The following is a 23,107-nucleotide window of genomic DNA, read 5'->3' as shown; positions in this document are numbered from 1 at the left end:
AACTAAAGGGTATACAAGTTGGGAAGTTAACAAATAAAACTGTTTTTATTCACTGATGATATGAATTACTAGGTGGAAAACCCTAAAAATCTACAAAATACTCCTAGATCTAATAAGTAAGTATAATAATGCCACAGAATACAAGACCAATATACAAGAGTCATTGCTTTTCTAGATACCAACAATTAATATCTGGAATTTGAATTTTTTTTAAATAACATTTACAACAGCACTTGAAAATTAAATGAAAATATGTACAGGACATATATGCACAAAACTACAAAACAATAATGAAAAAATCCAAGATCTAAATAAATGCAGAGAGAGATTTTATATTCATGGACTAAAAGACGCAATATTGTAGAGATGTCAATTCTTGCAAACTTGATATATAAACTCAATACAATTCCAGTAAAAATCCTGGCAAGAGATTTGATTTTGTAGATATTGACAAATTGATTCTAAAATTTGTATTTAAAAGCAATGGACCTATAATAACCAACACAATACTAAAGAATAAACTTGGAAGCCTCACACTACCTAATTTCAAGTGTTATTATAAATTACAGTAATAAGACAGTGTGATATTGGCAAAAGAACAGACATATAGATCAACAGAACAGAATGGAGGGTCCAGAATTAGACCCACAGAAATATAAACATAATTCATTTGAGAAAGGACGGTCTTCTCAACAAATGGTGCTGCAACAACTGGATGTCCATATCCAGAAAAATGAACTTAGACACCCTACAAAAAATTTAACTTAAAGGAGATCATAGACCTAAATGTAAAATGGGAATTCACAGATATTCTAAAAGAAATCGTAGGAGAAAACTGACACAATCTTGGATCTGGTGATGAGTTTTTAAATAAAACACTGAAAACAAGGTCCCCATATGGGGTAGGGAAGGAGTTGAGTATTATTACATTAAAAATTTTTGCTCTTGGAAAGCACTGCTAAGAGAATCAAAAGATAAGTAAAACACATACCTGATAAAGGACTTGTATCTAAACTACACAAAGAAATCTTAACACTCAACAATAAGAAAACAACTCAATTAAAACATTTTTAAAATATCTGAACAGATAGCTCATCAAAGAAGATATACAAATGGAAAATAAGCATATGCAACAACACTCAATATCATTTGTCATTAGAGAATTAAAAGTTAAAATAATAATGATAAACCACTAGGAAACCTATTGCTGTTGTTAGTTCTCACTCATGGTGATCCCATGTGCACAGAGCAGAACTAATCCACAGCAGTTTTCCACAGGGTTTTCGAGACTTGCCCTTTTGGGAGCAGATCACCATGCCTTACTTTCAAGGTGCCTCTGAGTGGGTTTGAGCCACCAACCTCTCAGTTAGTAGTCCAGCACTTAACCACCTGTGCCACGTGGGTACTCTTTACATACCTATTAAAATGGCTAAAATCCCCAAAAATAAAAAACCTGATAATACCAATTGTTGATAAGGATGCAGAGCAGTAACAACTCTCATTCAACCTGGAGGAACTGTGAAGACATTTGTGGAGTGAAATAAGTCAATCACAAGAGGAAAAATGCTGTGTAGTCTCACTTATTTGAAATGTACAGAGAGCCAAGTTTATTAGTGGTTATCAGGGGCAGGAGGGAGGGAAAGGGAACGTTGAATTGGCAAATGTTGAATTACATATGTTTTTACAACAATAAAACAAAGGTTGAAAAAAAAAACTCTCATCACTGGTATGTAAAATGTTAAAGTCACTTTGTAGGATGGTTTGGATTTTTTTTGCAAAGATAAACATGATCTTATTATATGACTTAAGGAGCCCTTGTGGCACAAGGGACAAGCGCTCGGCTGCTAACTGAAAGATTGGTGGTTGAAACCCACCCAGCAGCTGTGAGACAGAAAGTCCTGGTGATCTGTTCCCATAAAGATTATGGGGCAGTTTCACTCTGTCACATGGGGTCACTATGAGTCTAAATTGACTCAGCGGCACTCAATAACAACAAAACCCATATGATATAATAATCATGGCCACAGATACTGTGTCAGTATTGGTTCATTTGGTCAAACCCTGATCCCATGCATTTCTTGAACTCAAACCATTCTCCTTGCCTGCAAAGATTTATAATTGGTAGATGCTGACAAGATGCAAAAAGTCTGACATGGTTATAAGGAGAATACTCCTTGATGCCATGCATCCCAACCAAGTGAAAAATGAAGAAAGTCATCTTCATCAGTGGCAAAACATTAGTAAAATTTCAGGGGAGTCCTCAAAAAAAAGTTGCTTACTTACTAATCCTAAAATATCACTGGTATCCATTGTACTGGAAACCCTGGTGGCATAGTGGTTAAGAGTCACAGTTGCTTATCAAAAGGTTGGCAGTTTGAATCCACCAGGCACTCCTTGGAAACTCTATGGGGCAGTTCTACCCTGTCCCACAGGGTTGCTATGAGTCGGAATCGACTTGACGGCAACAGGTTTGGTTTTTGCTTTTACTCATTGTATTTAAAAAGCTGCTTTGTTATTTTACTTAAAAAAAAAAAAAAGGGTATAAACATTTTCCTAAACTTGGTGAAATCTTTAACACCCATACCCACCTGCTGTATGCTAAGGTCTATCTTGTAAAATATATTTCTCAAGGAGAATATGTGATTGAAAAGTTGAGAAACATAACTCATAGAGCTGAAGGTGGAAAAGTCCAGATCTATACTTCCCTTGCTTACCAACCCCCCTTCATAATAAATATGACTATTTATATTCTATGTGAATATTTTTGTTCTCCCTGGCTTTTGTGTATCTATATCTCATTAGGTAATTATTTTTTATTATTTTCTCTTGTCTTTTTTTTGGAGTGTCTAATTATGTATCAGAGCCCCGGTGGTATAATGGTTAAGGACTTGGCTGCTAAGCAAAAGGTCGGCAATTCGAATCTACTAGCCACTGCTTGGAAACCCAATGGGGCAGTTCTACTTTGTCCTCCAGGGTCGCTATGAGTCAGAACCAAATCAACAGCACCTAACAACAACAATTATATGTTAAATGCACACGTGGGGACACCCAGAAATACACACATTCCTTCTCCATAGGCCTAATGTATATCTTTATCTTTTAGTTCTTTTAACAGCTATGTGTATCTTTCCCTTTCTATTAACCTATGTGCTTTTCTATGCACGTATATGTCTTATTATACAAATGTCTTCACGTTTTTCTCTTTGTGATGTTACACGTGGGGAAAATAGCACTAGCCTCATAAGTGATTACCAATCAACCCAAGAATAATATCATTTGATTATAAGAATCAAACAGCAATCTTCAAAGTCCAGTGACTCCAGGAAGGACAATCGCTAAGCCCATGATGCCCAGACATTAAAGTTAAAAGAAAAATGATAATATACACATAGAGGCCCTAGGAAACCCCCACTGGCTCTGAGAGGCAAGTTTCTGTGAAGAGCATGCCGCATACCAAAAAAAAGATTGACAGAGGTGTCCCACATTCATTTTCAGCCATGGCTTCAGAATTTCACAAATGTGTGTTTGGGAGCTGCCCTGACATGTAGTTGTCTCATTTCTCTGGCAGGTGAATGTAGGCAAAGGCTGATCTTTCTAAGCTTTTACTTTCCAGCACCCTTTAATTCAAGATTTCCTGGAATGGCTATGTAACAAAATACTCATAACACCGTGGGTGCTGATGCAAATTCACAGAGCTCCAGGCAAACATTTCTTGAATAACTCCTAGATTTTCTCTTTTGCTAACTGAATTAATCAGTACATTGAACCCGAAAAGGTTAATATTCCTAAGAGGGCACAATAACAAGAAAGACAAAAGGATCATGGGATTGTTTGGGCAGAATCCCATCTTGGTTTTTCAACCTTCTATCTATAATACTGGAAACCATGCGGCAGTTCTACTCTGTCCTATAGGGTCGCTATGAGTCAGAATTGACTCAACAGCAGTGGGTTTGGTTTGGTTTGGTTTGGTTTATCTATAATACCGAGTTTTCTCAAGTGTTTCGATTTTCCTGATGATAAGTGCAGATTTGAAAATACTACTCAGTATTTCAAATACCAGAAGATTACTTGAATAGAAGGTAGTAGTCTTTTTCCTCAGAAGAGCTCAGGCAAGGCCTGGGTGAAGTGCTGGCCATAAAGCATTTATCTGAGAACAGGGAAAACCAAACCCATTGCCATTGAGTTGATTCTGACTCATACAAACCCGATAGGACAGAGTGGAACTGCACCATAGGGTTTCAAGAAGCAGCTGATGGATTTGAACTGCCAACCCTCTGGTTAACAGTCAAGCTCTTAACTACTTTGCCACCAAGGCTCTGAGAACAGAGAAAAAAACCAAAAACCAAACCCATTGCCATCAAGTTGATTCCAACTCATAGTAACCCTATAGGACAGAGTAGAACTGTCCCATAAAGTTTCCAAGGAGTGCCTGGTGGATCCGAACTGCCGACCTTTTGGTCAGCAGCCATAGCACTTAACTGCTATGCCACCAGGGTTTCCAGAGAACAGGGAAGTGGGGTGCAATTCTCAGAGAGGTTGACCAATATATCTAGAAACAGGAAGAACCAAAATGTGAGTGAAAGAACATATTTTTGAAAAACAAAAAGAGACATCGCCAGGATAATTAAATTGAATTTAAGATAATTCTAACGAGCATGCACAGGGCTACACAAGAGGAAAAAATAAAAAGTGATGAAACAGAACTTTAGCATTAGCTATTGCTGTGAATAGGCCTGGAAACCACTGGGTAATTGGTCCAGAGTTGAGCTGACTTGGTAAAGCCTCGGGTTGAGGTATAGCATTGATGTTCCTCTTCCCATAGATATAGTTATGATATCCCAATTCTTTAATTTAATTTTAATATTTTGAAACATGAACTTAAATTATGAGATGTTCTTTAATGAGGGATTTAGGTTGCTAAATTAAACCAAAGGCAGCAAACCCCATTTCTCCAAGAGCAACTCATTTTTCACCTGTGAGAGTGGAGCTGGGGACAGAAATTGTTAGATTTTTTTCAGTAGGTTCACATCTCAGGCATTTAGGTAATTTGGCGAAAATACATATATTTTAAATGTAGAATTCTATTATACTGATGTCAATAACACAGCTTGTAAAATCAAATGAGGTTATTTCATAAATCACATATTCTTGTGATTTGTACCATTCTGAATAATTTTTATTGGCTAGTGATTGTGAATTCATCTTCTAGAAATAGCTCAAAGATTTTCTGCTTCTTATTCAAAGTCCCTAAGTCCATAGACCAATACCTCAAGAAAAGACAACTGAAATGACGTAGTTCAAGTTGGTGATGGAACTCCAAAGAGGATTGGGTCTGAGGCTGCTGAACCAACCCCGTATTGAACAGTTGTAATGTGAACTTCTTTCAAAATAACAAAAAGCTGGGTTTCTATATAATTTATACTAAACTTCCCCAAGCTCTTCTACCCATTTGAAAAAAAAAAAATTATATATATATATACACACACACACACATTTTTTCCATAGGTTCAGGTTTGGACCAAATAACCTTAAAATTAAAGAGATTAGGGATATAAATTCACCAATGTAAAATCCTGAATATAGTAAGCAACCTGGTGGAGACAAACCAATTGATTAGTTCTATTAGTATAATATTTATTAACTTATTATTAAATATAAAACTTAAAATTTAGTGAGAATGTAAGAGCAAGAGTTAAAGCAAGATTTGATGGAAAGGAGCTTCCTCATCACAGAAGATGTTCAAGTAAGCCTTGTTTATGTTCCCATCTTTCTCCTGTTCACCAAGCTTGTTCTAAGCCACAATGTAGATATAACTTAATGTCTTTTAGAAGTCTTAAGCATTTTAGGCACCTCTCACAGTTACCTGTCACTAACTTTCCCATTTGGATACTCTAATTCATTGACCATTTAAGAAGAACTTGGGGAACCATCCAAATCTACATATCGAAAATTATTGCTTTATTTTCATCATAAGATACGAGGTAAGATTTAGCTATTACAACAACTGTCTAAATATCCCTAAAAAAAAATATCCCTAAGAGACGTTTAATTTCTCTATACAGAATAGCAACTACACAATGTTCGCCCCATCTTAGAGGTTTGGAACCACAGCTGTTACAGGCATTCATATCAGGTAGAGCAGCTGAGTTTCTTTGAGAGAGTTTATTTCAAGCCTCATGATTTCTCACCTATGTTTTCCTAAAGAATTTCAATTTTGCTTGTCTCTCTGAATCAAACAAGACGAAAAATATAATCAAATCCATCAAGATATGTTTTCTTCCCTTTCTTCAAATTGTATTTCCCTTTAAAAATACAGAAGTGCTGCTGAATCCTTTTAAAATCTAGCCAAGAGAGTGCAAGTCACAACCTCTAAATTGTGAGAAGTGTGTTGAGTTTAAGACAGTTTGTCAGCATGAACATTCTTTGATCTTTTAAGCTTATGTGAGATGCACTGTTTCCTTAATCATAAAAAAATATATACAAAATGGAACTCCTTAATTATTCCTTTGGCAGTCTTTTTATTTGGGCACTAAAATATATACTGGACAATGACAAGAATAGCAAGCTAATCCAAGTAAGCTCTAGTCATAATAATTCACAATATCACCATTTAGCTACATGCTAAATTAACATGTGGCTTTGCATAGAACAACAACAAAAAAATCCATTCTCATCAAATGTGGGTTTCTCAAGCTTTTGTAGAGTAAAATTCTGTTATGCTAAAAGATAAACCAAAACCCATTTCTGTCAAGTCTATTCCCACTCATAGTGACCCTATAGGACAGAGTAGAACTGTTCCATAGGGTTTCCAAGGAGCGCCTGGTGGATTCAAACTGCGACCTTTTGGTTAGCAGCCATAGCATGATGTAGTTCTTAACCACTGTACTGAAAGATCAAAAAAACAAAACAAAACAAAACAAAACAAAAAACCGTGCCGTCGAGTCGATTCTGACTGATAGCAACTCTATAGGACTGAAAGACACTTCTAAAAAATAGTTTTGAGGTCATAAAAGTGTCTGAATCTCCAAAATGGTCATATAAATTATGAATTTATCAAATTACAATACATTTATACTTTAAAAACTCTGATGTGAAAAAGACAGCTTAACTTTCTTTAATTCAGCATTTATCAAATGTATTTGACCTTTTTATTGTGTTAAGAGTCCCTGGGTTGTACAAATGGTTAAGGCTTTCAGCTGCTAACTGAAAGCTTGGAAGTTTGAGTTCACACAGAGGCATCTCAAAAGAAAGGCCTAGTGATCTACTTCTGAAAAAACAGCCATTGAAAACTCTACGGAGTGAAGTTCTACTTTTACAAACATGAGGTTGCCATGAGCTGGAATTGACTGGATGGCAACTGGTTTGTGTTTGTTCGGTTGCACTAAACCTAGCTTAAATTTTTTTTTAATACAGATTGGAAAATGATGCCATAGATTTCTTAAATATAATATGAAACTATTGTGATACATAGGAGACTGAAAGTAAAAAGTGTTACATAATTTCCTGCTTCCATTCATGCCATCTTGGCCTGCTGCCTCAACAGTTCAGTCCAAAAGCTGTTATAGATACTTCTATCTCTTGGAGAAAAAAACAAGAATGAACTGTGGGGTACTGCTTCAGAATTGGCGGTACAGAGCTAAACTTAGATAGATAGATAGACAGACAGACATATAGATAGACAGATAGACAGGATAAGATAAAATGAGACATATAATATCCATGCTTTGTATGTGTGTGTACACACATATGCACCTTAGCTCTGTCCTGCCCACTGAGAATGTCTCAATGCAGTGTCACCCCAATAGCAATGAGCACAACTAGCTCTCAGACTTTGGTTTCTAAATACCATTCTCTTCTAAATGGAACCAGATGTCTTTGAATAGATGTCTGATTCCAGGGATAGGTCACAGAAAACACAAAATGAGCTTGGAGCATCTTGTTGTGCCAGAAAGTAAGGATATACTGAAAAAATTATGGGGGGATGTCAATAGGATTAATTTGCAGCTTTGAGGCATGTCATGGCTAAGTCTGTCAAAATCTGAATATCAAAGTGAATAATGACAAATAAATAAATAATAAAATAGGAATCTAGAAGTCCAAACTAATATAAATAAATATACAAGTAAATGAATGGAAAGAAGAGAAAGTTTTCCTTATAGAACAATGCCAACTAATAAATGTAGATGAATGATGGAATTAAGAAAATCATCATTTGGTAGCTGTCACTGTAATAACTGACTCAGTCAAGAAACTTCAATGGATGCTAAAAATATTTGGGCAGTAGTTTGATGAGGAACATAGTATTACATAGGCTCAAAGTATATGCCCACAAAGTTCTTATTAAGTAAAAAGAGAAAAAGAATAACTTGAGAGTAGGTAAACATGGCAAACACTACCTTAATCAAGTCTTCAACTTTATCATCACCATAATGGAATAAATAAAATTTTGCACAACCTGATACAATGAAATATTGCCAAAAATGCATACTCTGAGTCAAATCCCAAGGAAATATGGCAAATCATAAGAAAATTAAATAATTGGTTTGTAATCATCACATGTAAAGTCACAATAGTGAAGGGAAAGCTGAAGAACTGTTCTGTAATGAAGGAGTCTACCCATTGCTGTCACATCAATTTTGACTCATAACAACCCTATAGAACAGAGTAGAACTGCCCCATCAGGTTTCCAAGGCTGTAAATCTTTGTGGAAGCAGATTGAAACGTCTTCTTCCTACAGAGCAGCTGGTGGGCTCTAACCACTGATCCTTCTATTAGCAGCCAAGGGCTTTAACCACTGTGCCACTAGGGCACCTTGAAGGAGTCTAAAAAGGCATAATGGTTAATACAAGTGTAGTCCGATAGTCGACCATTTATTACAAAATTACATTATTAGAAAAATTGGAGACATTCAATTGATGTCTGTGGACTTAATAGCAAAGGAGTACAAAGCAATGTTAATTTCCTAACTTTTGATGGTTGTGCTGTGGTTGCATAGAAAAACATCCACGTCAAGAGAAATTACTGAGTTACCTGGTGGTGATGGAGTATCATGTCAGCAACTTACTCTGAAATGGTTCAGGAAAATCGACTTGGATTACATTTGCAAATTTTATCTAAGTTTAAAACTATTCCAAATTTAAGATAAAGAACACAAAAGAAATAGAGTGTATTTTATACAGGCTTCCTTCCAAAAAAGAATGTAAGAACGTTTACAATAAAAAGACACATTTGAGAAGAAAAGGTATAACATTAATGTTAACAGAAGGTAGAACGATGAGGCTAATTGAAGGAACATGACTTAAATTTAGTTGAAAATGCTGACGTATTTCTTTTAGGTGTCTGTCTTATTGTCAAGAGGAGTCAGTGGGTGGTGCAAAGAGTTAAAGCACTTGGTTGCTCACAGAAAGGTTGGAGGTTTGGGTCCACCCAGAGGCACCTCGGAAGAAAGGCCTAGTGATATGCTTCTGGAAAGTCAGCCACTGCAAACTCTGTGGAGCATAATTCTACTCTGATACACATGGGGTCACCATAAGTCGGAAATGAATTGACTTGACTTGAAGGCAACTAGTTTTGTGTTGTTCAAGGAGAGTAAACTCGCTTGCCATATTGGGAACTAACCTCCATAAACTATTCAGTGATAAGCCTTTGAGGTGCAATGAGATGTACCTTTTTAAAATATTTTGCTGAGTCATCCCTTGGCCGTCATCTGAGATTTTAATTATTATTGTTGTCAGATAGAGAGTACATTCTCCTTTTATATTTACTACCAGGAAACCCAGAGTCAATTCCAGTTACTCTCTTTAGTCTCTATCTTTAATATATTAATAGCACTTCAGCCCTAGTCATTCACAGCCTGACTTTTAATTAATTTTTATCGTTATCTGAATTTCTATGAGATGTATTATTCCTACATTTTTAAAACGATAATATTCCTCTCTTGAAAATAGTATAATCCTTCACCCAAACATCTCCTTTTCCAAATCCCCTCTCAGTTCCTCAATTTAACTTGCAAAGTACGCTGACCTCAAGAGCTCTTCCACCTTGGAAAAATTAACTATTATAAATATGCAACAGAATTATACTGCTCATATAAACACAATTCTCTAGAGATATTATCAAAGATCAGTAGACCATACTGGTTAAGCCCATGGGAGCCAGAGCCAGATGCCTGGACTTAAATCCTAGCTCCTCTGCTTAGTATCTGGCTTTGGGTTAGCTATTATTTTCCGATTAAAAATAACGAGGAGTAGGGTAGTTTTTAACATCAGTACCACCGCCACAGGATTGTGGTAGATATTAGAAGTGCTAAATACAGCTCCTGGCATACAGTGACTTTTTAATACATCTTGATCATTGCTTGAGAAGCTCTGGATCTCAGAGAAAACTTCAGTGCCATGTTTTATATAAGCAAGAACCCAACAATGTAACAATGCATACCAGCATAAAAACTCCTTTGCTTTCTTGTCCTTTTATTCCCATTCTCACTGGTAAGTCATTTTGAATAAAAAGGGTTCATTCCAATATGTGAATTTATGAAACATACAGCTAATACTTGCCCAGCAATTTTTCACTGACCAACGTATTCATAGCATACAGGCAATTTGTTGAATTACGTAAGTAGAAATAACTTATAAAGGGTGGGCTGGGAAGAAACTAACATTTGTTGGAGAAAAACTTTATGTGAGGCCACGTAGTCAGCACTTTAAATATAATCATTGGATTTTCCCAGCCATATTTTAGGTAGGGATTGTTTTGTATACTATACAGATGGATAAGGAACCCTGGTGTTGCAGTGGTTAAGCACTCAGCTGCTAACCAAAAGGTCATTAGTTCAAACCCACCAGCTGCTCCATGGGAGAAAGATGTGGCAATCTGCTCCCGTAAAAATTTATAGCCTTGGAAACCCCGTGGGACAGTTCTATTCTATCCTGTAGGGTTGCTGTGAGTCAGAATCAACTCGACGGCAATGAGTTTTGTTTTTTTTTAATACAGACAGAGAAAGTGAAGCTTAGATGGGTTATGGCACTAGTAGTACAACTAAAAGGCAGGCGTGGATCCAAAGACGCTGAATCTATATTGAAGTCAAATAAAAAGTTTCTTTTACCCAAACCCAAGTTTAGGTACACAGTCCATGTTAAAACACTTCTAACTTCATACAAACATACATATATATACACACGCGCACACACACATGCATTTACTTTGATATATATGTATATATATGTATATATATGTATATATATGTATATATATGTATATATATGTATATATATACACACACACATATATATACATATATGTGTGTGTGTGTATATACATATTTTAAGTTTCTGGAACTTAATGTATGTAGGTAAATTTTCATTGAAAAACCTAGTTCAACAATTTTAGTTTGGTATCTACAGTTAAAATCAGACAAGCCTGCATGCTACCCTTTATACAGTATTGCTATAAAAGTGAATTCTCATCAAGTTCTGAAATTCACAGCAGAATATAAAAGAGCTGTGTCTCCAGCTTCCAAATAAGATATTTCTAAAATAATTTGGCTGCCATTTGGGCAAATATATATGTGTGTTTTGTCTTGACAGCTTGTCAACCGGCAGACAGTTCTTGAACATCACATTCATTTCAATTTAATGTTGGTAAATTTCTCAATTAGAATTTTATTTTTCACTTTCTGCACAATGAAATCCCCCAGTCCTTGCTGGCATTCCTCAGGGCATACAGGTGCAGGTGCTGGCATTTCTGCAGTATCAAAAGAAGAAAAATGAAAGAAGAAAGTAGGGGAGAGAAGAGACAGGCTGAGAGAGAACAGTGCTAATGGGGAGAGAAAGGAGATAGCAGCTGACCTTCATCCCCATATTCACCTTCATGAGAAATGAAGGGAATAATTCACACTTGACAATAAAATAGTGCAGCTGCTTCTGCTTCCTTTAACCAGAGAGGCTGGAGTCAAGCAGAAACCAGATCCAATGCATAAAATCGATACAAAAGGAAAGGACAGAAACTAAGGTAGGAAATAGATTAATAAAAATAATTTTCAAAACCACTATGGCAACCAAATATTGAAGACTTGCTTATTTTATAGCATACCTTTACATTGTATTTATCATGTAATTCTCAGACAGTGAGAGCAAGGTGGAAATTATTATCCTTGCACTGTAGCTATGGAAAATAAACAATAATTTAACCTCCATGAACCTGAAAGTCACCCAGATAATGAGGGATAGAGCCAGGATTAAAAACTCCATCTATCTCTCTTTGAAATCCATACTTTCAACTTCAACACATTAGCCGTGGTGTTGGAAGACATGTCACAGGTTAAGCAATGTTTTAAAATAACTGTTTCTATGTGAGTGCAGATTATTATTATTATTTTTAGTCTCTACTTTCTTAGCAATGAAAAAAGTTAGAGGAAAAAATGCATACACTATATTAACAGGCACACAAATACATTACATTGTATAGCATATAAAAAAAACTTAAAAATTCATTTCAGAGTTGAAAATGACCTTGAAGTTAGCAGAAGTTTCTGTTTGTTTTCTCAGCATATTTGTGAGGCATATGACGTGGCACAGAAATGGGAGCTTCTGGCAGATTCACAGTTAAGAAGGTAGAGACGATGCTATTAAGATGTAGAATAAAAAGGAACGGGGCAAAAATAAGCCTTCCTGTTCATCATTTGTTATCAAATGATATCAACTGATGCGGTGCAGTACGCACCATAGGTGTCAATGCTTCTTTGGAGCCCTAGTGGTGCAGTGGCTAAGAGTTCAGCTGCTAACCGAAACGCAGGACTTCGAAACCACCAGCTGTTCTTAGAAACTCTATGCAGCAGTTCTACTCTGTCCTATAGAGTCACTGTGAATTGGAATCCACTCAACAGCAACGGGTTTGGTTTGGTTTTTGGACTGGTTCCTTAGAACCATCTTATTTAATCTGAATGAAAATGTGAATTAGGTTAAGACTACTGCTTTCAGTTAGTAAACCAAACAAGCAGAAAAAGAGAAAGTGTTTCTCATTTCTCATTTGTATGTAAGAATCTAAATGAAGTACGAATGTGGAGGTGTTTCTGTTTGCTTGCTTTTTTGTGGTGGTACTATTGTTAGATAACTTTCTGCTAGCATGTCATAAATCCAAGAAAAGTGTCATTTCAGGTAGCCAGAGAGGAATGATTGAGATTTGATAAGAGGAGAAAAAAATAAAAATAGAATTCCTTGAGATAAAGTGGAGTTCTGCCAGGAGAAATGTTGTTGTTGTTATTGTTAGGTGCTGTCGAGTCGGTTCCAACTGATAGTGACCCTATGCACAACAGAACGGAACACTGCCCAGTCATGAACCATCCTTACAATCGTTATGCTTGAGCTCATTGTTGCAGCCACTGTGTCAATCCACCTCGTTGACGGCCTTCCTCTTTTCCGCTGACCCAGTACTCTGCCAAGCATGACATCCTTCTCCAGGGACTGATCCCTCCTGACAACCTGTCCAAAGTATGTAAGATGCAGTCTCACCATCTTTGCTTCAAAGGAGCATTCTGGTTGCACTTCTTGTAAGACAGATTTGTTCATTCTTTTGGCAGTCCATGGTATATTCAATATTCTTCATCAACACCACAATTCAAAGGCGTCAATTCTTCTTTAGTCTTCCTTATTCATTGCTCACCTTTCACATGCATATGATGAGATTAAAAATACCATGGCTTGGGTCAGGCATACCCCAATCTTCAAGGTGACATCTTTGCTCTTCAACACTTTAAAGAGGTCCTTTGCAGCAGATTTACCCAATGCAATGCGTCTTTTGATTTCTTGACTGGTGCTTCCATGGCTGTTGATTGTGGATCCAAGTGAAATGAAATCCTTGATGACTTCAACCTTTTCTCCATTTATCATGATGTTGCTCATTGGTCCAGTTGTGAGGATTTTTGTTTTCTTTATGTTGAGGTGCAATCCATAATGAAAGCTGTGGTCTTTGATCTTCATTAGTAAGTGCTTCAAGTCCTCTTCACTTTCAGCAAGCAAGGTTGTGTCATCTGCATAATGCAGGTTGTTAATGAGTCTTCCTCTGATCTTGATGCCCCGTTCTTCTTCATATAGTCCAGATTCTCAGATTATTTGCTCAGCATGCAGATTAAATAGGTATGGTGAATGAATACAACCCTGACACACACCTTTCCTGACTTTAAACCAATCAGTATCCCCTTGTTCTGTCCGAACAACTGCCTCTTGATCTCTGTAAAGACTCCTCATGAGCACGATTAAGTGTTCCGGAATTCCCATTCTTCGCTATGTTGTCCATAATTTGTTATGATCCACACAGTCGAATGCCTTTGCATAGTCAATAAATCACAGGTAAACATCCTTCTGGTATTCTCTGCTTTCAGCCAGGATCCATCTGACATCAGCAGTGACATCCCTGGCTCCACATCCTCTTCTGGAACCAGCCTGAATTTCTGGTAGGTCCCTGTCGATATACCGCTCCAGCCATTTCTGAATGGTCTTCAGCGAAATTTTGTTTGCGTGTGATATTAATGATATTGTTCCATAATTTCCACATTCGGTTGGATCACCTTTCTTGGGAATAGGCATAAATATAGATCTCTTCCAGTCAGTTGGCCAGGAAGCTGTCTTCCATATTTCTTGGCATAGATGAGTTAGTAACTCCAACACTGCATCCGTTTGTTGAAATATCTCAATTGATATTCCATGAATTCCTGAAGCCTTTTTTTTTTGCCAATGCCTTCAGAGCAGCTTGGGCTTCTTCCTTCAGTACCATCGGTTCCTGATCATATGCCTCCTCTTGAAATGGTTGAGCATTGACTAATTCTTTTTGGTATAATGGCTCTGTGTATTCCTTCCATCTTCTTTTGATGCTTCCTGCCTCGTTTAATATTTTCCCCATAGAATCCTACACTATTGCAACTCGAGGCTTGAATTTTTTCTTCAGTTCTTTCAGCTTGAGAAACGCCGAGCGTGTTCTTCCCTTTTGGTTTTCTGTCTTCCGTTCTTTGCACACATCATCATAATACTTTACTTTGTCTTCTCGAGGGGCCCTTTGAAATCTTCTGTTCAGTTCTTTTACCTCGTCAATTCTTCCTTTTGCTTTAGCTGCTCGACATTCAAGAGCAAGTTTCAGAGTCTTCTCTGACATCCATCTTGGTCTTTTCTTTCTTTCCTGTCTTTTCAATGACCTCTTGCTTTTTTTCATGTATGATGTCCTTGATGTCATTCCACAATTCATCTGGTCTTTGATCACTAGCGTTGAATGCATCAAATCTATTCTTCAGATAGGCTCTCAATTCAGGTGGGATATGCTCAAGGTCATGTTTTGGCTCTCGTGGACTTGCTCTGATTTTCTTCAGTTTCAGCTTGAACTTGCATATGAGCAATTGATGGTCTGTTCCACAGTCGTCCCCTGGCCTTGTTCTGACTCATGATATTGAGCTTTTCCATCGTCTCTTTCCACAGATGTAGTCTATTTTATTTCTGTGTGTTCCATCTGGCAAGGTTCATGTGTATAGTCGCTGTTTATGTTGGTGAAAGAAGGTATTTGCAATGAAGAAGTCATTGGTCTTGAAAATTCTATCATTCGATCTCCAGCATTGTTTCTATCACCAAGGCCGTATTTTCCTTCTTTGTTTCCAACTTTCGCATTCCAATCGCCAGTAATTATCAATGCATCTTGATTGCATGTTTAATCAATTTCGGACTGCAGCAGCTGATAAAAATCTTCTATTTCTTCATCTTTGATCCTATGGTTGGTGCGTAAATTTGAATAATGGTTGTATTAACTGGTCTTCCTTGTAGGCATATGGATATTATCCTATCACTGACACAGCTCAGCTGAAACCTATCCTCCACGCGTGACCCTGCTGGTGTCTGAATACTGGTGGCATAGCTTCCAACATCACAGCAACACACAAGCCCCCACAGTATGACAAACTGACAGACATGTGGGGGCCGGGAGAAATATATAGGTAAAATATTAAGACTTGAAATCACTTCTGATTTGCTGCTGCAGTGGATGTATTTACCAAAGTTATATAGTAGGTGGGAAAGAAGAGATCAAATAAAGTGAGGTTATGGAAGTCCACTGTCTAAGAAGCTTGCGAATCATTCCACAGAAAATGAATACCTATAGAATATATAGAAATATTTTTTCAGGCATACACATATTATTTAAGACAGAAGATTAGAATTAATCATACTGTTTCAGATGGTTGCTGAGAGAACCATTACAACCAGCAAACCAACCCATTGCCGTCGAGTCCATTCCAACCCTAGAGGACAGAGTAAAACTGCCCAACTGAGCTTCCAAGGAGTACCTGGTAGATTTGAACTGCTAATCATTTGGTTAACAGCCATAGCACTTAACCACTATGTCACCAGGTTTTCCAGACAACCCACTGGGAGACATTAAGATCTGATCTCACAGGGTGTTAATAAAAGTGAAATAATGTGATATATTAAGGTATATTACAGAGTCAGGAGTGACTAGAATTAGTGGTTAAATGGGCAAAATGCTGCTGAGTCTTTAAAGAAGAAAATTCAATACACAGTACATAATTCTTAAGTTTTCAACATGTGGTTTTACATTGGGATCATTTTTAAAATCATAGAAGTCACAAAGCGGAAAAAAAAATTCATAAGGAAAAATAATGAATTTGATTTTTAGCATTGAATTTGAGCTGTTTTGAGGACTTTCGGTTGACAATTTTTAAGAAGCCTTTAGAAATGAGGGTTAACAGCTTAATCAGGCAGATAAAATGAAGGATATGTTTTTAAAGTAATCTCAATTAAGTAAATAGCTGAAAACAGAGTTGACCAAGGGAGACAATGGAGAGAAGACAAGAGAAAGGAGAAGAAGGAAAAAAAGTGAAGAAGAAACAGAAGGAGGAAAAGGAAGAGGAAGAGAAGGAAAAGGGAAAGAAAAGGGAGCTATGATGAAGAAACTTTTAAGGAGTAAGGAACAAAATAAGAGAAAATCAGTTAAACATAGAAAAAAGCACATCAACTGGGGGAGAAAGATCAGGGATAAAATCATCAAAAGAAAAATTAATGAGAAGAATTGACTTGCACAGTAAGGCACCTATTCTATCAAAAATGTTTCTTTATTTAAAAGTTATATCCAAACTAATTCCCAACAGTAATGTTATAAATACAAACACACATTTACACACACACATCACACTGGATTACTAAAACACATAAAAATGTAAAACAACATTGGGAAGGTAAGGACGCTCTGCACTGAACTTGATAATGGGTACCAAATTTAGCCTTCAAAACCACAATCGATAATTCACCTGTGTTGGTATGTGTAGTAATACGTTGCTGAGGGCACTATACATCCAGATATTTCTTTCCGGTCTTCATATCTGTAAATGTTTGTAATTTTTCTAAGCACTTTAATTTTATATTATGGAACCTATACATAGGGTTCTTGACCAGGTTTTCCTTTGGCACCTAATTTATTGCCCACGTTTGGGGTCTTGGAACAATTTACGCACACGTCTGTATTTACCTCATTCTGGTCTTCAATTATATCTTTGCACGTGTTTTTGTCTTTGTCTTGTCATGTTCATTGTCTTTTACTTTGTGTGATCTTGATGCATAGCATGTATCCCTATAAATCAAACTAAACCCAATGCTGTCAAGTCAATTCTGACTTACAGTGACCCCATAAGACAGAATAAAACTGCCCCATAGACTTGCCAAGGAGCAGCTGGTGGATTTGAACTGTCAACATTTTGGCTAGCAGCCAAGCTCTTAACCACTATGCCACCAGGGCTCTGTGTATCCCTAGAGATTATCTCAAATGCAGTCTGAAACAAAAAATTACTTACATGTAAATAACTTTTGAGATCTTATATTTTGAGTTTGAGATCCTGTCTACTATGTTTATCAGATAAGGAAGAGCTCTAAAATTCCCACTGTTATAAAAGTCTGGGGTCATTCATCAAGGTCAAGGTATGAGGGTAGATAAACAGATCTAAGATGAAAAAAAAATACATACATACATATGTATATATATATCATATTGTGGAATATAAACTTGTTCTGTAAAGTATAATAGATGCTTCAATGACTCAGAAGAATTCATGTTTTTAATAAAGTATAATAGGTGCTTCAATGGCTCACAAGAAAAAAAAATATATATATATATATATGTGAGCCAATGGTGATAGCCGTGCTCCTATAAAAAAGTTCAGTTAAGGTAAGATGGAAGCAAAACAGTTGTCTGTTTGGCAACTATGATCGTCTAATCCACTCTAGGCTTGACTCAGCAGCTCAATCCAATATCTGGCTGACTACACACCTAGACTTTTCTCTCTTCCTCTATGTGCTGTATCTGTGTGTGAATACAAACAAACAAATAATTAAACATCAAACAAATACCAATAGGATTAGCCTGGCATGTAGGGACAAATCTTGATAAATCCGCCTCAGTAACATTACTCGAACTACAAGGCTACGGGAGGAATACCAATTCAGCCTATTGAGGTATTGTTGTGTAAGGAGAGCTATTTTAATAAAGCTGCTCTGTCAGTTCCTATTAGTAGAGGACCAAAGCTATTGAGCTGTGGAATGCAGGCCAAAAAAGAGGATTTGGAAATGCAAATTAGAGATAAGATGGTAATAAACGTCTTTTATTCAGCAACACTTCATCTTTGATTCCAGGAGCTATTTTAACTATGACTCTTAATAATTTTGTGAAAATGGATGCATACGTACCCAAAATGGACATCTCTGGCACGGTAGCATGATAGGGTCCATTAAGAAATTCTGGTGCATTGTCGTTGATGTCTTGAACTTTAATAATAAACTCAGAAGGAGGCTCAAGAGGTTTGTTCGTCTCCCAGTCCACTGCCTGGGCTGTTAGGGTGTACTCAGCCTTTTCCTCTCGGTCAAGTCTTTTTATAGCATGGATATCTCCTGTGACATCATTTATTTGAAAGATTGTCCCAGCTCCATCGCCTGATAGGATATACTTGATTTTTTTGCTCCCAGGATCCAGGTCTGTGTGTAGCTAAAATGAAAAGTGGCATTAGTTAGCGAAGTGGCAATCTTCAAATTATTTTTTTTAGCCACCTCCTCTTTGAATATCAAGTTGTATCTTTTTACATTAATTGTAACATCATCAGTACCTGCTAACCCAAACCAAAAGCCAATGTTCACAAAGCCAATTCCATAGGGACCCTATAGAACAGAGCAGAACTGCTCCATAGAGTTTCCAAGGAGCAGCTGGTGGATTTGAACCACAGACCTTTAGGTTCACTGTCATAGCACTTAACCACTGTGCCACCAGGGCTCCACACTTGCTGACAGTAGCCGTAAAAAAGAATCTCTGCAACTGTATGTACATCTAATCATTTTAATTTGAGAAAATATATGAAATACATCTAAATAAGTTAGAACACTTTAAAAATACTCTGACCTCTTTAGTATAAGCTGACATGTTTTTAGAGCACTAAAAAAGTCAAGGAGAGAAATACACACGCACAAATATATATTTATTTTTTTCAATTTATGGAGATATGGATTGAAAGTTATTACTACCTACCTTTTATAAATCATTATTTTTGTGCCAAAAATTATGTGAATCACTTCTCATATGATAATGACCTTCATTTTTACAAAACTTGATAAGTTAGGACGTGGCATGTGACATACAAGGAAATTGTGGTTGACAAGGTATATAATCAGCTCTCCAAGCTTCACATTTGATGGAATCAAGTGTGGTGGACCCAGAATGCAATTCAGATCTGTCTGCTAAATACAAATAAACAAAAACAATTCTAATAACCTAAACTTAGATGAAATTCTTACGTCTGTCTGTGTAGGGTTTTTGTTTTCTTTCATTCTTACAATTTTTCTGGTCCAGGAAAATTATTCCCATTTTACAGAGGAGAACACTGAGACCAGAAAATGTGAGCACATTTTCCAGAAATGGAACCCACCTGAGACGCGACAACTTTACAATAGGAATCCAGATCCTTTTCAGGCCACGGCAACAAATATTTACAGAGGACCTAATCTGCCTGAAGCTTTTAGATAGGTGCTGGGGAAAACAGACACCAATTTCAAAGTTCTCAAGGTTGGCTCTCACGAGGGAAAACAGACTGTTCTGATATATGGTGATTCTCCTTTATACTAACGCTTAAAATAATAAAATTTAACAGGATATATATTTTTTAGTTTTCATTTTTAAAAAGGAAAAATCAAACCAAACCAAACTTGTCACTGTTGAGTCAATTCCAATGCATAGCAACCCTATAGGACAGAGTAGAACTGCCACATAGGGTTTCCAAGGAGCACCTGGTGGATTGGAACTGCTGATCTTTTGGTCAGCAGCTGAGCTCTTAACCACTGTGCCCCCAGGGCGCCTTTAAAAGAAAACTCCATTGAATTATAGGTGCAAAACACTGCTTAAGTGTGCATATTACCAGTCTAGCTCAGTTGCTTAAAGACCAATACAGTTCTAGGGATTACACCACGAAATTTCAAATATTTTTTCCTTTAAAAAAAAAAACTGTCTTGTGGAAAGACACTAAATAAATAAATAAAGTTCCCTTTGAGTAAATTCCAACTCACAGGGACGCGCCTAGAAATTCAAAAGACATGGTATTCTCTTGGGATCCCTTTTATTCAGAATAGGCTTTCTTCATCAATTTAAACTGTATTTAGCGCTTCAATAAATGAGAAGAAGGGGTTGTAAAAAAGACACAAAATAGTACAAAGGATCCAAATGCATCCATATCACCTACTTTACTTTTGAATATTTAAAAAAGTTAATGCATACAATTACATCAATATTTGTTGAATCTCAAAATGTATCCCTTTTATTTATTGTATTAAATTTATTAACAAGAACAAATAGTGAAATGTCACTTTATCTTAATGAATGTGGGATTATACTTCGTTAATATGATATTAATCCTAATTTATGATCATTTTAATTTATGTGCATTTTAACATTTCTATTAGCATTTTTATTAAAAAAATTTTTGAATAATATATCACTCATGGAGGTTTCCATTCATACACCAGGCATTCCTGAAACATAGAAAGTATTGATATGTGTGGCTTATCCAAAACATTATTGCTAATTAAAAATAAGCCATTCAAATTGATTTTATTATTATTTATGTAATAACTTATTTGTTTATATTTTTCTTAAATTTTATAACAGCTTCTGTATTTCCCGATTAGTAAATTATGTTATGATCTTAACTTAAATCTTGATGGGCCCTTGTTTTTAAAAAATACTTGAAGCAGAGGAAGAAAAAAGCATAGGTTTTGAAATAGTCAAAAACAAAGCTAAGAGTCATGTCTTTCTAATTACGTGAGTTGAGGAAATTACACGTTTTTTCGAGCCTCAAGTATTTTGTCCATAATATGGGGATAAAATATCTGTCCTTTAGGGTTGATTTTAGAATATTTGAAAAATATTTAAAAAAGGAAATGGCCATATTAAGTGTGAGATAACTAAAAATATTTTATTTTGTATCATATTCAACCGTATCTATCCATTTGAAAACACTGTGATAATCCCAGTTTCAATCTCAATGAAAACAAGTTTTCAAGTCTCCATTCAAAGATAGCTTTTATACATATTGTTGTTATTGTTTTCTGCTCTTAAGTGGGCCCCTGACTCACGGTGATGCAGTGTGCAGCAGGAGGAAATGCTTCCCAGTCCTGCACCATCCGCACAATCAGTTACATTGTGATCTGTAGGGTTTTCACTGGCAGAAATAGATTGCCAGGCCTTTCCTCCTAATGCATGTAAGTCTGGAAGCTCTGCTGAAACCTGTTCAGCATCATAGCAGCACGCCAGCCTCCAGTGACAGAAGAAGTGTGGCAGCTATGCATGAGCTACGTTGGCCAGGAACGGAATCCAAGTCTCTTGAATGGGAGGTGAGAATTCTATAACTGAACCACCATTTTCCCCTCTTTTTACACACATGGCACTCTGAAAAAATGAAAACAACTTAGTAAACACAATATGCCCTTACACATTTTCTAGAAATTCATTTTAGTCAACCCTACTAAAGTCCAACCTGATAAACTCAAAACACAAACTATTGTGTTTCTATTGTTGTTATTTCATCCTATTAATTACATACTACACATTCCCACACACACACTTCCACATGGCTTGTGCTAGTAAGCAACCTGACATTATAAAGAGAAGACATGTGGTTGTGTAAGAACGGAAGGTTAAAGATAGCAAATAAATCCCCAGTTTTGGATCCCAGAAGGATTCTGGGTGCATAGTTATCAGCTGCTGCTTTCCTGTTGGTCTTCACATAAGTCTACCAGAACCTGCTCACTTAACTGCAACAACACGGCCCCTGCCAGTTTATCCCATGCAGAGGCCTCTGTGTGGGGTTATGGAGCTAAAGATGCTCTCCCAAATGCACTGGATGTTCACACATTGTGCATCCTCTGGATGTGTGAGAACGATCTCTCCCAAAGGCTGCTTCTGTGTGTTAATTAAATCAGCAAAAGAGCCACGTGCAAATTGGCCTGAGATGGTGAGACTCCTTGGCCTGGCTGAGGTTCAAAAAAGCTCGTCCTTTCATTTAACAAAAGTGTGCAGAGCAACACAAGCTCTTCGGTGCGCTGTCCCAGGTGCTGAAGATCAAGTAGTGAACAACCCAGACGTGCCCTCTACCTTCAAGGACCTCATAGTTTAGTGGGAGATAAACACAAGTAAACAAAAAAAATTAGGGGAAGTATATAGTTATTGCTACTATTATATTTATTGCCTACCTACTTTCTGGTGAACACTTATTGTGTATAAACCTAATGTAATTCCTACAAGCTAGGGATCGTTTCACCATTTTACCAATGAGAAGATCAAGGTTCAGAAATTTTTAGAGAATCTGTCCAGAGAATTACAGGAAGTCAGGACTTCAAATTAATTCAGGTTCATAAGTAGGTTGCTAGGACAGTGAAGGGGCTGGAAAAAGAAAGAGCAACAGGAAATGAGCAGGCAGAAAGGAATAGAAGCTGTTTGAATGGACATAGGAAATCCACAGTGGAAATGAGGAATGCACAGTCACATTATACAGATAGCAAGTAGGGTCACATAACAATGTGTGTATGAA

General features: G+C 36.7%; 1 pseudogene; it reads right to left on the bottom strand.

Annotated features, from left to right (window-relative positions):
• Positions 1-21,701, bottom strand: part of LOC104846535 (large ribosomal subunit protein eL21-like) — a 45,429-nt pseudogene extending 23,728 nt beyond the window's left edge.
• Between the last annotated feature and the right edge of the window lie 1,406 nt (positions 21,702-23,107).

The sequence above is a fragment of the Loxodonta africana genome, chromosome 21, assembly GCF_030014295.1.
Source record: "Loxodonta africana isolate mLoxAfr1 chromosome 21, mLoxAfr1.hap2, whole genome shotgun sequence".
Taxonomy (NCBI): Eukaryota; Metazoa; Chordata; class Mammalia; order Proboscidea; family Elephantidae; genus Loxodonta; species Loxodonta africana.
The sequence above is the reverse complement of the archived record's forward strand: the minus strand, read 5'-3'. Positions and strand labels throughout refer to the sequence as shown.